At 43.4% G+C, this 12,522-nt stretch overlaps 1 protein-coding gene and 1 non-coding gene across 2 annotated transcripts in view; one reads left to right on the forward strand and one right to left on the reverse strand.

Annotated features, from left to right (window-relative positions):
• rad51b (RAD51 paralog B) overlaps positions 1 to 12,522 on the reverse strand; it is a 529,843-nt gene that overhangs the window by 131,478 nt on the left and 385,843 nt on the right. The window lies entirely within an intron of this gene.
• LOC116977359 lies at positions 560 to 751 on the forward strand. Its single transcript, XR_004413206.1, has one exon. It is a non-coding gene; the product is annotated as a U2 spliceosomal RNA (small nuclear RNA).

The following is a 12,522-nucleotide window of genomic DNA, read 5'->3' on the forward strand; positions in this document are numbered from 1 at the left end:
GACAGTGCAAAGCCCCCGCGCCGGTGCAATGAGCGGGGAGCTGGAGAGGGGAGGGAAGGGGTCACACACATGGCCGGGAAGCAGAGGGGCGTAGGTGAGGTGAAACTGAAGGGAGCGACAATCTGCCTTGTGTATCGTGAGTCAACCGTGGGAACTTTTTAACTCAGCGGGCAGGCAGCAGCATATTGTCAATTATTAACCCTCCCGCGCAATATACCCTCATCTTCTCTTTTATGAATGGGGATTTAGTTCCCCTTTCTTCGAGGACCGACCGGAGGTTCCGCTGTCACCTCTGCGGGCCGCCCTCGGTGAACGTTTTCAAGGACCTTTCTTCAAGGACCGAAAGAATGGCCGCTATTCGGAGGTTTTCGTTATTTGAATCTTCGGATAAAAGGTTGTGCACCTGTACCGCAATTACCTGGATGCAGTAACCATTATGAGCGTTGCGGCATTTAAGTCAAAGTTATCCAGAATCAACTAGCCCTGACACTTAGAAACATTCCGTCATGGCATGTCTATATATTAACGACAAACTATCCTTGGATACAGCTTTAGCTGCATCGCTTCTCGGCCTTTTGGCTAAGATCAAGTGTAGTATCTGTTCTTATCAGTTTAATAATCTGATACGTCCCTTATCTAGGGACCATATATTAAATTGAAATTTGGAACAGGGAGATGGAATAGGGGCTTGCTCCGTCCACTCCACGCATCGACCCAGTATTGCAGTGCCTCTGGGAACGGTGCACAAAATATATATCCAGATATTTACGTTGACCATCCACAACTTTGTTATCTGGTATTCATTAAGACTATCAGTCATGGTGCATTAACCACCAATCAACTACGTGGCAAAGTAATTGGGATATAGCAGCATTACCAGCTACTGAACTTTGTACCTTTCCTATGAGCTGAGATACTAGTGTTCAAAACTATCTCCATACCTGTAATATGGGGGCAAATTGATTAATCTGTAGTGCTATCATGGAATTTATCGGCAGGAAGGATTATGGTTGTACACTTGCACCTGTTTTGAGTAACATCTTATGTGTCCTGGTGTGTTACTGAGCTTGTAATACTTAATGCCAATATGAATTGACTTAAACATGTTATATATTAACTTACTTAATTCTAGTGAAGCATTTGCTCAGTAATCCACCAAATTTGCATGTTCGTTTATAAGATAACAACATCACAGTGGTGGCATATACCAAACCACTTGGGCGGAGAACATCGATATTAGGTGACAATTTATTAACAATTGGAAACCGTATGTCGTCAAACATGTTGACCATCAGTAACTCACCTATCAGGTGAGCTAAATACTGTAAACATACATTTAAACCAAAAATATTTGCTGAAATTACTAAGCAATATGGACACCAGATATCGATTCCTTATATCCAATTAAATCACCACGTACTAACTTACGTCACATGAAACCAATCTCAAGGCAGCGGCAATGGAGACATTCCCGCGTATTGAGGGGTGGGGGGAACCTAATCTCTATGTTTTCCTTTCCTTCTACCTCTTCAATAGGTACTACGGCTTCATCAGTCGGGTACTACGCAAATTACAGTGGACCAAGTCCACAAGCATGGTTCCCAGTGATCCTCGACATGGTCATTAAAAGAATTGCAGAATTGGGAAGACCATTGCTGTGCTTGGATCAGCAGCACTATCAACCTGATGACAGCATTCCGTCGCATATCCTAGGGAACATACCTGAGGAGCATCAAGAAATGGTACACTGTTTTCCAAAACAGGAATTACACATTCAACTATAACAAAAACTGTACTGGAGCTCCTGGCAGGTCTTCACCACAATGAAGGACATGTTCTGTCAGCCTACTCAACTTGGGTACCGCTCACTGGTGATCAGATACAGGAGAGGTATATCAATCCATTCCCCAGAAATAGGTACACCCAAATTGGGATGTCAGTGAAATCCTGACATACCTTAGGGGATGATCACCAGCCAGGTCACTCACCCTGGAACAGCCTACCCTGAAGATGGACATGCTGGTGGCCTTACATCAACACAAAGAGCCAGCTCTCCCATCTACTGCGATGGGACAACATGGTTATAACACCAGATAGTGTCACATGCCCATTCAAGGGTTGGCCAAACAGAACAGACCAGGAACATCAGGTCCAGTCATGAAATTCCGGGCATACCCACCTGAACCACGTTTTATGTGTCATGACCCACTTAGAGATCGACACAATAAGGAATACCGAGGGAGAGGAAAAAGCCTTATGGGTCAGCCACAGGAAACCTCATGGTCGGGTGACGAGCTAAACTATCTCTAGTGGCTCAAGCAGGTACTGGGAGTTGCTGGAGTAAATACTAACGTGTATAAAATCTTATTCCACCAGGACAGCTTCCACGTCAGTAACTAAGAGGATGGACGAGCCTATGGACCACATCCTGGCTACTGCAGGGTGGTCTAGGGAGTATACGTTCCAAACTTTTATAACAAACCACTGACAGAACCTGTATCGTTTGCAGAAAAAGAATCTGCAAAAAATATATAATTTAAGCCCGGGGGAGCAATTGGTCTTGTTGTTGTTAATAACACCATTATTGTTTTTACAAACAGATTCATGGTTGATTACGATAACATACTTCCTCCCTCGAATAACTTCGGCAGCGAGTGAAGTATGAACTGTTACACGGTTTGAAATCACAGAGCTTTGAAGTCTTCACGTAGTCACTCACGTGACTCCGAAGTAAAATAGTAAGATTAAACGAGAATTTACCAGTTTGAAATTTGATCTGTATTTTATGAGGAGTTGCGATGAGGAATTACGTACCCTCTGCTCCCACCCTCATTATATGGATCAAACTAATAAATTGATGTCTCCTTATCTTTACTATGTTTACTTCAAATAACTGTGTCTATCTGTGATTCCACACCGCTGCTTGGAAGTATGCCGCGCCTGCGCACTGAGCGGGTTCTTCACGTAATCCCTCATCGTAACTCCTCATAAAATACAGATCAAACTTCAAACTGGTAAGTTCTCGTTTAATCTTACTATTTTATACCAAGCCAATTAACCCACAAACCTGTACGTCTTTGGAATTTGGGAGGAAAGTGAAAACCTCGGAGAAAACCCACGCATGTCACAGGGGGAACACACAAACTCCGTACAGGCAGCACCCGTAGTCGTGATCGAACCCGGGTCTCTGGCGCTGTGAGGCGGAAACTCTACCGCTGCACTATCTGGCCTTTTTGGGTACAACAAACAAAATCTTGGCGGTGCCCAAATTGCTGATGGTGGAGGCTGCCTTATTGACAGAAGGATGCCAGGACACCAGCGTTTGGAAGGTCATGCACTTAGCCATCTTGTGTCTTGACTATAAACGGCAGCTTTCATTCCCGGTCAGTGGCTCCGATAGATCAGCTCCTCATGGAGAGTGGGGTGGATTGTATAGGAAGGAACTGCAGATGCTGGTTTACACCGAGGGTAGACACAAAATGCTGGTGTAACTCAGAGGGACAGGCAGAGAAGGAATGGGTGACGTGGGATTGATTGTTCTACCTTTTGTCACCTTCTTACCAGACAGTGGCCACAGTGACAGTTTCAGTTTTAGTTTAGAGATACAGCGCAGAAACAGGCCCTTCGGCCCACTGAGTCCACGCCGACCAGCGATCCCCACACGGTAACACACTAGGGACAATTTAGAATTATACCAAGCCAATTAACCCACATAACTTTGGAATGTGGGAGGAAACCGAAGATCCCAGTGAAAATCCATGTAGGTCACGGGGAGAATATACAAACTCCGTATGAACACCCGTAGTCAGGATCGAACCCGGGTCCCTGGCGCTGTAAGACAACAACACTACCGCTGCATCACCGTGCTGCCCTAAATATCCTAAAACCAATATCTGAAAAGAGATGTTTAAGAAGGAACTGCAGATGCTGGTAGACAAAAATGCTGAAGAAACTCAGCGGGTGCAGCAGCATCTATGGAGCGAAGGAAATAGGCAACGTTTCGTGCCGAAACTGAAAAGAGATGATCTGATTCTGATTTTACTGCAGTTTTGTTGTTTGGAAAAGCCTGCTGAGCTCCTGAGTTTACAATCCTATTTGCTTTCTCGCCCCAGTAAAATAAACCAATCGGTGCTAGAGGCACACGTCCCCTTAAACTGGTTCTGCCACTCGGCAGGTGAAGCCTGGCACTTGCATTCCCTTTGTGACTGGGATAGGTGGAGTAAAAATAGACCAGGGTTAACAAAGACAATAATAAAGAAGCAAGAATCCGCACACGCCTCAAACTCGAGATAAAAAAATGAATGTTGAAATCACACAGCAGAACAGGCAGCATCTGTACAGAGAGAAAAATATCAGGTTGATGATTTTCGTCAGAACTGGAAGAGTGAGAAAACAACTTTATTTTAAATTGTGTAGAATGAGGAGATGTCTGTGATAGGATGTTCGAGACAGTTTTCATTATCAACTTAGAGTCAACGAGTGATACAGCATGGAAACAGGCCCTTCGTCCCAACTTGCCCACACCGGTCAACATGTCCCAGCTACACTAGTCCCACCTGCCTACCCTTGGCCTGTAACCCTCTAAACCTGTCCTATCCATGTACCTGTCTATAACTGTTTCTTAAACAATGGGAAGGTCCCTGCCTCAAGTACCTCCTCTGGCAGCTTGTTCCATACACCCATCACCCTTTGTGTGAAAAAGTTACCCCTCAGATTCCTATTAGATTTTTCCCCTTCACCTTAAAATTCTTATAGAGAGTTTCTTCCACCTTTCCCACCAACTCACCTGTCCATCCCCACCACTTCACCCTGCAGCCCAGAGAGAAACAAGGAATAACAAGATTAATGTCTTTTCATCAGAAATAGAAACTTGAGAAAATATGCTTATTTTGAAAGTTGGACAGTATGTTTGTGGTAGAGATACAGGATGAGGAGGGAGAGATATACAGGGTAGATGGAAACTATGTAACAAGGTAAGGGGAATTGCCTCAAATATCCTTTCACGTTATTCCCTCCACCTTTCTACTTCCTGCAATTTAAAACACAACTTATTACTCTTGTTCGCCTCAGATACTGCCTGACCAGCTGAGCATCATCAACATGTTCTGCTTTTATTTTACCAAAACTTTCTCTAATTCATCAGAAAATGAAAACGAAGGTGACATGGTGGCACAGCAGTAGAGTTGCTGCCTTACATCGTCGGAGACCTGGGTTCGATCCTGACCACGGGTGCTGTCTGTACAGAGTTTGTACGTTCTTCTCGTGGCCATGTGGATTTTCTCTGAGATCTTGGGTTGCCTCCCACACTCCAAAGACGTACATGTTTGTAGATTAATTGGCTCGGTGTAAATGTAAATTGTCCCTAGTGTGTGTAGGATAGTGTTAATGTGCAGGGATCGCTGATCGGTGAGGACTCGGTGGGCCGAAGGGCCTGTTTCCGTGCTGTACCTCTAAACTAAACTAAACTAAGCTCAGGAAACAGGAAAAGCCCTATTATTACCAACAAAAACTAGTATCTCAAGAGTTAATATTGAAAAATAAGTCTGTATTTTAAATAATGCAAGATTTTACTACCTTTTTTTTTAAGTGTTCGCATACATACATTCTTCAGATACATTTAACTGTTGTGTGATTTTCTGACATTCTCTTGCATTCTGTCATTCTGTCATTGCTCGGAGTTGCGGCACAGCAAAGTAGAAATGCAACTTCATTGCATTGTCCAGGATAAACTCCTTGCATTCTTCCTCTGTAGCAGTCACTGACCATCAAGGGTGACTTGCTCCTAATTCAACTTTGTGGGATCTGAGTTAACTTTTTTTTTAGTTTTTAGAGATATAGCGCGGAAACAGGCCCTTTGGCCCCCTGAGTCCGCACCGACCAGCGATCCCCACGCAGTAACACTATCCTACACGCACTAGGGACAATTTTACATTGATATCAAGCCAATTAACCTGCAAACCTGTACGCCTTTAGAGTGTGGGAGGAAACTGAAGATCTCGGAGAAAATCCACGCACTCATGGGGAAAATGTAGGTATGTTACAATACTTACCTTCAGCGGCGCTGCAATTCCGCCACTGGCTGTGTGCGCGATTTTGGCGCGTTTGAAGGGGGGGGGGCGGGGTTAAAACGCGTTTTTGTTCCGACCTGGTCCTGGATTTTATTTGTTGGAGTGCAAGATTTAGCTAAAGAATCGTTCCGACGACCGTTCTGTGTGTTTTTTTTTTTTTAAATTCGCCCGACAAGTTAATTGCTGGAGTGATTTTAAAATCAGCTTCTGAAGCCGTCAATGCCGACAACGGGGCCGGATTTTATGTAGGGGACAGGTAAAAGAAAGTAGTTTATTTTTATGTATAAAAGTGTTTCTTAAGATGCATTTAATTCACATTTTAAGTTGCGAAACGGTGATTTTTTCCCCCCGAAGAACCGGCAGTGTATTTGCTGCCGATATGGGGACTAAAATCACCGCAACCTCAACGTTCCAAATGGTCGCGTTCCAGAAAATCCCACAGGCAAGTTGATTTAAATGGCCATTAATTTACAGGTATTAAACATTAAATTCCTTCCATTTGGCCAATAAACCCATGACAATGAGATTTAAAAATTATGTTATATTCTGAATTCTTGTGTGAATGTTATTTGGACACTTAGGCTATTTAAAAATGTTAATCTATTCTTAAGAAATGGATAGATGTTTAGATCTAGTAATTGAATTTTGTAATTAGCTACAATTAGGTAACTAACTAATTATATGCTTTAATTTCAAGTCATCTAAGTAAGATTGTTTCATATTTGTTTCAGAATGCTTCAATCTATAATCTGAACATTTCTTTCAGTTCTCTTAAATTTTAAGAAAGTTATGGGCTTTTAAATGTTCTCGATCACAGCTTTTGTGTTAAGTCAATGAAAACGCAATAGGGAACAAGATGCCAATTTCCGAGTATGAAAATGGCCATAACTTCTTTAATACTGAAGATATGAAAGTGAATTAGGTGTCAAATTAAACTTCTTTTTATGCTTTATCTGGTGGGATAAATTAAAGACTTGATTTTTAAAATCTCAAAATGTTGTAACATTGCTAGAGAATGTACTATCTCCATACAGGCAGCACCCGTAGTCAGGATCGAACCAGGGTCTCCGGCGCTGCAAGCGCTGTAAGGCGGCAACTCTGCCGCCGCGCCACCTTACCGCCTTTAACTGTTGAGAGTGATGCAGGACCTGCAGATTGTTCGCCAGATGGGACAGGGCAGGGCGCCAGACAGGAGGTCGGGTGGATGGGTTGAGAGGCGAAAAGATCAATCTGCTGATCTTCAATAATGGACTTGTCAAAGTCGTCCTTCATGTCCCTCTGACTTACTATCTCTCATGCGGCCAATTACTCCCCCTAAGTAAGGGCGTAATTGGTGTCAGGTGTCAGGGGTTATGGGGTGGAGGCAGGAGAATGGGGTTTGGAGGGAGAGATAAATTAGCCATGATTGAATGGCGGAGTAGACTTGATGGGCCGAATGGCCCAATTCTCCTCCGATCTCTTATGATCTTAATTATCAAAGTCAAGGTACAATGGACGGATTTTAAAATACTGCAGAAGATATTATCTCAACCAATGTTTGCTGCTCATTATAAAAGATGATGAAGATAGACACAAAATGCTGGAGTAACTCAGCGGGTCAGGTGGCATCGCTGGAGAGAAGGAATGGGTGACGTTTGGGTCGAGACCCTTCTTCAGACTGAGAGGCAGGAGAAAAGGAGTAGAGATATAGTGAGATATCTCTTTTTACTCCAACATTGTGTGTCTATCATCGGTTTAAACCAGCACCTGCAATTCCTTCCGGCGTGTAAAAGATGACATGGCTTAAATCCTATTTAAGCAAGAGAGATGTGATGATAGCAAGAGAGATGAGATGATAGCTACTCTGTCTCAGAGTTTTAATTACAGGGTGAATCTATCACAGTGCAATCTCAGTGGAATTTCCCTTCATTACACTTTCATTCCACAACAATCCATTCATTGTTGATAAAGATCAAGTGATGCAACTTTCTTAATCTAAATCCTTTAGACAAATTAACGCATGTAGAAGCATTAAATTCTATTTAAGATTATATCTCCACAACCGCGAACTATAATGTTGACACAATTTATATTTAACAAAACAAAAAATAATAAAAATTGCAGAAAACTAAAGTATAAACAGAAAATGTTGTAAATACTCAGCTGGTCAGGTTGCATCTGTGGGAAGAAAAACATTTTGGGTCAAAGACCCTTGGGCAGAACTGTGAAGGAGACAAAAGGAGCTTGTTAAGGTGCAAGGAGGGTGTAGAGAATGTCTTTGGTAGAGTAAAAAAAGGGTGGTCAAGGGATAAGTTCGTTGATTCCCTAAACAGTCTGCCTGATCTGCTGAATATTTCCATCATGAACTAAAATAGTAAGATTAAACGAGAACTTACCAGTTTGAAGTTTGATCTGTATTTTATGAGGAGTTACGATGAGGGATTACGTGAAGAGCCCGCTCAGCACGCATGCGCGGCATACTTCAAAGCAGCAGTGTGGAATCACAGATAGACACAGTTATTGAAGTAAACATAGTAAAGAAAAGGAGACATCAGTTTAACATTTTGACCCATATTAATGAGGGTGGGAGCGGAGGGCACGTAATCCCTCATCGTAACTCCTCATAAAATACAGATCACACTTCAAACTGGTAAGTTCTCGTTTAATCTTATTATTTTACTTCGGAGTCACGTGAGTGACTACGTGAAGACTTCAAAGCTCTGTGATTTCAAACCGTGTAACAGGTATTATTTCACGCACTGCCGAAGTCCTTGAGGGAGGAAGTGTGTTATCGTAATCAACCAATGAATCTGTTTGTAGAAAAACACAATGGTATTTTTTAACAATAACAACAAAGAAATTAAATTGCTCCCCTGGGCTTAAATTAAATATTTGCAGTCTGTAAAATCTTTTCTGCAAATAAAACAGGTTTTGCCAACGGCTTATTATAAAATTTCTGAACGGTCTTTCCCCCGACCATCCTGCTGTAGCCAGGATGTGGTCTATAGGCACGTCCATTCTTTTAGCCGTCGACGTGGATGCTGCCCTGGTGGAATAAAATTTGTACATGTTAGTGTTTATCCCAGAAGCTTTTAGCACCTGCTTGAGCCATTTCGAAATGGTTTGGCTCGTCACCCGACCATAAGGTTTTTTATGACTGACCCACAAGGCTTTTCATCTCCCTCGAATATTTTGGTTGTGTCTATGTAGGATAGTAGGTGGGTCATGGCACATAACCGTGGTTCTGGCAGGTAAGCCCGGAATTCCACGACTGGATTAGGTGTTCCTGGTCTGCTCTGTTTGATCAGTCCCTGGATAACGACAGAGATCTGGTCTGGAGCTGTGAGCATGCTGTCCAGTCGCAATAGGTGTAGTGACTGGACCCTCTGTGCAGATACAAGTGCCATCAACATGAGTGTTTTGAGCATAGATTGTTCCAGGTTGAGGGATCTGGCTGGTGGCTATCCCCTGAGGTATGTCAGGACCACACTGACATCCCATATATGGGTGTACCTTGGTCTAGGGGGTTAGAGTTGTAAATACCCTTCATTAGTTTGACCACCAGCGGGTGGGACCCCATGGCCTGTTGTCCTGGAGCTGGTTTTAAATAGACAGGCAGGGCACTTCTAGCTGTGTTGATGGCTCTGTAGCTGAGTCCTTCATCGTGGTGAAGGTTCGCCAGGAATTCCAGTATGTTGGTAACTGTAGCGGTTGAGTAGGTGGTCCCTGTATCCAAGCAGTACTTCTCCCATTTTTTGATGCTGGACAAGTGCTGTTTTTAGTGGATGTTCGGAGGGATGCTGACATGGTGTCGACGGTTTGTTCTGATAATCCCAGCCCCAGAAGTGGTTTGTGCAGAATCTGCAACCCAGGAGTTTGATTTGTTCATGGCATGGGTGGCTTGTGCCCGACACTGGGTGTTAATAACTCTGGGTCACTGGGGAATACCATCGGAGTTTCAACAACCATGTCATGGAGTATTGGGAACCATGGCTGCGTAGGCCAGTCGGGTACTATCAAAATACCTGAAGCAGAGTCCATTTGTATTGTACGTAGTCCCCAACTGATGAGGCAGAAGGGAGGAAATGCATAGAAGAAGAATTTCCCCAATCCAGCGCGAACGCATCTACCGCTGCTGCCTCAGGGTCTGGTTCCCAAGCGACATACATAGGTGCCTGGTGATTTAGCCTTGATGCAAATAAATCGATATCTGGCGTGCCATATTGCTTGATAACTTTGCAAATTTTGGGGGGTTTAACATCCATTCGATGTTGTCATTAAATTTACGTGACCTGGTGTCTGCCACTGTATTTAGCTTACCTGGCAGGTAAGTTGCTGATAGCCAAATATGTCTTTCGACACACCATTGCCAAATTGTGTTGACCAACTTGTCGCATGATACCGATTTTATGCCGCCTATATGGTTAATGTAGGCCACCACCGTAGTATTATCTATTTGTAACCGTACATGCAAGTGATGCATATTTGTGCATATGCTTTTAAACCATAAAAGTCACCCAACATCTCTAGATAATTAATGCCCAGTGTAAGTGGTAACGATGACTCTGGGTTAGTCCATCTACTACTTGTGCTGGATATAGAGTTAGTTGCTCCCCAGCCTTGAGCACTGGCATCTGTTTGGATAACTAACGTAGGGTTAGTGATGATAATAGGGCTGAAACTATGCCAAGCGTTTTTTGCCCACCACTGTAGTTCTGATATTGCTTCAGTGGGTAACTTTATGACACGATCATAATGACCTGTGTGTCGTTTTGGTGCCTGTACCTTTGCTCTTTGTAAGTTTTGACAGTGCAAAGGTCCGAATCATTAAATTGTTGCATGATTGTGCCAATTCAACTGTTTTGTCTCTTGGCAATGTTACAGTCACATAGACTGAATTAATTGTGAAGCCCAAGTAATCCATGATTGTGGATGGCTTCAACTTAGATTTATCTGGATGTAAGACAATCCCAGGGTTTCGAATAACTGTTTGGTAGCTGATACAGCTAACATAGTCAATTCCATGGTCTTGCCTATTATTTAAGATATCATCAAGATATGCCATGACAATATGTTTTTGTCTTCTGAATATTGTCAGAGCTGGTTTTGGTACCTTGGTGAATAATCTATGACTGATGTGAACCCATTGGGTAATGCTTTAAACTGCCATAGCTGCCCCATCCAGGTAAATTTCAAATGATCCTTGTGAATGGTACTAAATAGTAAACATCTTTAAGATCAATGCTTGCCATGAAGTATCCTTTGGAAATTAGTTGTTTGGCAGGAACAACCGTTTCCATTTTGAAATGTATATACTTAACAAACATATTTAGTGAAGTTAAGTCAATGAAGATGCGACATACACCAACTTTTTTGGGTTTAGTGAATATATTTGATACGAATTCCAAGGGTTCATGTTTTCCCATGATACCCTTTGTAATTAGTCTCACCAGTTCAGCTTGTCCCTCTCGTTTCTCTAACGGAGAGGGAAAATACCCTCTGGGGTGAATGTTGAACTGGTGGCAATTTTTCTAGTATGAATTGTATTTTATATCCACTAATGCCATTGAGTATATACTGATCACTCGTGATAGACTCCCATGCTTCTTAGAACAGGTGTAATCTCCCCCCTGTTAGTATTAAGCCCCTATTTTCTATATGCTGGTAGGAACCAGACCCATCTACCTCCATGGTTATGGGTATTGTTCTGTTTCCTGCCGGTCCAACGAGTCTTGCACGTCGTTTGACGTGGCGGTGATGTTGGGGGGTGGCGCATTTTCCATGGGGTCCGCTATGGGCCCTGGTCTAAAGAAGACTTCCGGGGATAAAATACGGACCTCGAGCTTTACACCAGTCCCATATGGTAGACGTCGACTGATGGACGTGATGGGGTGCTGTTGCTTAGGAATTATTGTTTTTGGTTTGCTCGACCCGGGCCTGCTCTCATGAGACCGAAAGTTTTTTAAAGCCTCTTCCATATCCTTCATATGCTTTGTGAGGTTTTTGCCAAAGAGCAGTGGGTCTGGCTCAGTGGCTGGGGTATGCACAACCCCGCAAATTTAGGATTTTATGGCAGGTTTTATGATTTGTTTACGAAGGTTGTGGTCATCTCCGTATTTGTCCACGGAACGAGCAAACGATGTGATGGCTGACGTCAGGAGCCTGAGGATCCTCTGCAGTTTTCTAAAGCCTTATTGACCACCTCTCCTGTAGGGGCCTGTTGGAGAGGTGGTTAATGCTGGCCGCTGGTTTGGCCTTTAACGGCCTCCTGCACGTGGGGTTGCCACGTAGCGGTCCACCACATATAGCAGCTCTTCCTGTTCCTGCACCCTTTGCATACTCCGGAGATCTTCAGCCATTGTCCCCTCTTCTTGACCAGCCCAGTCCTGGTCACCAAAGCTACCCTCGGGTAAGGAGGAAGCAATGGACAGTGCAGAAGGCACTGTGGAGGGAGTGCCTGAACTCCCCCTGCGAG

Source organism: Amblyraja radiata, chromosome 9 (genome assembly GCF_010909765.2).
Source record: "Amblyraja radiata isolate CabotCenter1 chromosome 9, sAmbRad1.1.pri, whole genome shotgun sequence".
NCBI lineage: Eukaryota > Metazoa > Chordata > Chondrichthyes > Rajiformes > Rajidae > Amblyraja > Amblyraja radiata.